Source organism: Octopus bimaculoides, unplaced genomic scaffold (genome assembly GCF_001194135.2).
Source record: "Octopus bimaculoides isolate UCB-OBI-ISO-001 unplaced genomic scaffold, ASM119413v2 Scaffold_122307, whole genome shotgun sequence".
NCBI classification, from domain to species: domain Eukaryota; kingdom Metazoa; phylum Mollusca; class Cephalopoda; order Octopoda; family Octopodidae; genus Octopus; species Octopus bimaculoides.
In genome coordinates this window covers 1-4,001 of record NW_026370633.1, presented here as the reverse complement: position 1 = coordinate 4,001, position 4,001 = coordinate 1, and the positions used below count along the sequence as shown (strand labels likewise).

Below are 4,001 nucleotides of genomic sequence, written 5' to 3'. Positions count from 1 at the left end.
TATATATATATATATATATATATATATATATATTTTGAGCGTGGCCGTTGCCAGTACCGCACCATTTTGAGCATGGCCATTGCCAGTACCACCTGACTGGCCTTCATGCTTGTGGCACGTTAAAGCACCCACTACACTCTCTGAGTGGTTGGTGTTAGGAAGGGCATCCAGCTGTAGAAACTCTGCCAAATTAGATTGGAGCCTGGTGCAGCCTTCTGGCTTGCCAGTCCTCAGTCAAATCGTCCAACCCATGCTAGCATGTAAAGCGGACGTTAAACGATGATGATGATGATGATGATATATATATATTTATGTAATGTATATGTATTTACTGAAACAGATGTACACAATTTTTTTTTCTTTTGTTTCCCCAAGGAGCAGCAAACGAGACCACATCTCTTCTTTTACAGTTACTGCAATCTCTTTGTAGGTTTTGAGGTAGGTTCTAGCTAGGTTTTAAGCATGTAGAATGGCCTCATCATCAGGCATGAATGCAGAATCCGTGTCAGGATAACTAATCAACTCCCTACCTCTTTCCTAATATATATGGAATCTGAAAGACAGCAAAATTACTAACACCTGTATGACCCAAAGCATCTTAACCTGTTGTTAAATGTGTGAAATAATTGCAATTTGTGCTTGTCAGAGAAGTATAACATCTTCACTAAATGCTTTTAACATCCGATCCACAGCTTCTAGTTCATTTTACTACTTTTCTCACTTCATCTGTTGTGCATTATTCCTGGTTTAACAACACTTCTGTAATCCCTTTTGATGTTAGCACAAGAGCTAATAATTTAACTGAGATAACATGCATCATTTTATTTTTAATGTTTAATCTTAACAATGAATTACCAAAAATCTCCATGATCTGTAGTTACTCACAAACCATAATGTTTAATATGTCTATGTATTAATAAAATAGTATGCTTCTATTTATATTTTGTGTCACATTAAGAAATGTAGCTCAAAAGGTAGAGAGAAGGAAAAATATATAAAAAGAGCGAAAATAAAAATGTTTTCTGCTTGTTATTGGCCCTTTTTACTATTCTCTTAGCTCATCTATTATGAGGGAACAGTGAGCAAAAATCTCGAGAAGTACATGGAACAAATAGGGGCTGCAATAAGGGAGGAGCACTTGCAGAAAACAGCACTGCTTGGAACCACTCGAATACTCCAGAAAAATAAGGGGTGTTACATTAGTTCACTGGTAGGGAACAGCTGGCACCATAGAACATCTCCAGCATTAGAAGCTGGGCAAAGGCAATAAGAATATTTTTTTTTTTTTTGCGCCTTTTTTAAAGTCTAGCCAGGCTCATGGGCCCGGTTTCCCGGTTTCAGTTGCGTATGTGTTCCCCAGCTGGACGGGACACCAGTCCATCGCAACGTTATTCATTTTTGCCAGCTGAGTGGACTGGAGCAACGTGAAATGAAGTGTTTTGCTCAAGAACACAACGCGTCGCCCGGTCCAGGAATCGAAACCACAATCTTGCGATCATGATGCTGACACCCTAACCACTAAGCCACGCGCTTCCACTAATAATAATAATAATAATAATAATGATGATGATGATAATCCTTTCTGCTGTAGGCACAAGGCCTGAAATTTTGGGGTGGGTGGACTGGTTGATCAGATCAACCCCAGAGTTTTACTGGTACTTAATTTATCAACCCCGAAAGGATGAAAGGAAAACTCGACCTCAGCAGAATTTGAACTCAGAACGTAAAGACAGACAAAATGCCACTAAGCATTTTGCCAGGCATTCTACCGATTCTGCCATATTCTAAAGCAAATATTATAAATGTATTTTCCTAAATTTTTTTCTTTCATTTTTTTTCATCAACAGCATAAAAAGCGTCGCCAATCAGGATACCTTAGTGCTACCTTTGTGAATGTCCAAGATATAGATATGCCCGACTTATCTGTAAGTTAACACTAAAATATTTGACTCTTTTCTGTGCCAATCCATATGTGGCTAACACTTCTTTAGTCTCTGGTACAAAAAAAAAAAAAAATTTTATATCTGAAGTCTTTCCTATTTCAATTTTTAAAAAAATGTACCTTAAATTTCTGAATTTATTTTAGTTATATTTTGTTCAAAATATCATCTTAATACACAGATATATGCCAATCCATATGTGGCCAACACTTCTTCAGCCTCTTGTATAAAAAAAAAAATTATCATTTTATATCTAAAGTGTATCCAATTTCAATTTTTAAAAAAATGTACCTTAAATTTCTGAATTTATTTTAGTCATGTTTTGTTCAAAATATCATCTTAACACACAGATATATGCCAATCCATATGTGGCCAACACTTCTTTGAAAAGAATTTGAATTAATCATGCCTTATGTTGTTGTTTTGAGATTTCAATGTTGTGACCACTTTTGTGTTGAATGACATTTTTCGGTATAGGTGAGAGGCCAAATTTGGCCAGTTGGAACATCAAACAGGTATAAACCCTCATATCAGATATGGCACGTTTAAATACTAAAAGATTATCTTGATTATTTAACCAATCGACTAGTTATAAAGGAGTGGAATTGAACCAGTGTGTGTGTGTGTTATTAATGTTGGCATGACTCTCCCAACACAAAACAACATACATAAGTGCATGTGTGTGTGTGTGTGTGTATTGTGGAGGTGCAATGGCCCAGTGGTTAGGGCAACGGTCATGCAGTTGTAGGATTTTGGTTTCGATTCCCAGACCAGGTGTTGTGAGCGTTTATTGAGCGAAAACACTTAAAGCTCTACAAGGCTCTGGCAGGTGGGTGGTGGGGTGCTACACTCTGAGTGGTTGGCATTAGGAAGGGCATCCAGCTGTAGAAACTCTGCCAGATCAGATTAGAGCCTGGTGCAGCCATCTGGTTTCACCAGTCCCCAGTCAAATCGTCCAACCCATGCCAGCATGGAAAGCGGACGTTAAACGATGATATATATATATATATATATATATATATATATATATATATAGGAAAATGAAAAAAAGCCAGAATGCTGAACTGGAAGCATAATTTAATAAAGGTTTTTTCTAACCGGTTTTCATTGCGAAGAAGCAAATTATCAAGAAGGAGAATGAAAATATTTTTTTACAAAGAAGTACAAAATGAAGAAAATAATATATAAAACAATAATATATAAAAAAATAAATATACCCATACATTATATTGTCTTTGAGCTTTTGTAGTTCAATAGTAGTTCATGTATAAATTGGTAGGAAAAATAAGGATGCATGAGAGTTGAGAGTTTTGTTAGGTTTAAAAAAAGGGTTAAAATATATGTATGTGTGTGTGTGTGTGTATATATATATATTTATACATACATACACACGCACATAGATATATATATATATATATATGTGTGAATGTGTCATTCTCCTTGTCCTCACAGCTGCCTGACAACCGGTGCTGGTTTGTTTACTTCCCAATAACGTAGCAGCGAGGCAAAGAGAGACCAACGGAACAAGTATCAGGCTTTTTTTTTAAAAGGTAGTGCTCCAGTCTGGTCGCAGACAAACGACTGAAGCAAGTATATAGTCTGTCATCGTGTTATGTTCATTTAAAACATTAAATATAATTGATATGAGACAAAATTATCTTCAACGATGTGTATTAATTATATATTAATTAATTATTAATAAGAATTTTTTAATATATATATAATAACAAACACGTGATCGAGGAGATAGAGAAGATTACTTTCCACCCACATGGTTCTGGGTTCAGTCCCACTGTGTGGCGTCTTGGGCAAATGTTCCCTTTTATTGCCTTGGGCCAACCAAAAGCCTTGTCAGTGCATTTGGTAAGTGAAAAAAGCCCATCGTATATATACACCAACACCTCAACCACCGCCAACATTACCACCAATACCACTACCATAATTACCACCACCACCATCAGCACCACTACCGCTGCCACCACCACTACCACCACCACCACCACCATCATCTCCATCACCACCACCATCATCACCATCATCACCACCATCATCACCACCATC

The 4,001-nt window shown here is 36.7% G+C and overlaps 1 long non-coding RNA gene across 1 annotated transcript in view; it reads left to right on the top strand.

The window, feature by feature from the left end:
* Window positions 1–2,945, top strand: part of LOC128251459 (uncharacterized) — an 11,696-nt gene extending 8,751 nt beyond the window's left edge. Inside the window, exons 2-3 of the long non-coding RNA XR_008267133.1 lie at window positions 376–438; window positions 1,848–2,945. This is a non-coding gene — a long non-coding RNA (uncharacterized LOC128251459). The remainder of the gene's footprint in view (window positions 1–375; window positions 439–1,847) is intronic.
* The last annotated feature ends 1,056 nt before the right edge of the window (window positions 2,946–4,001 follow it).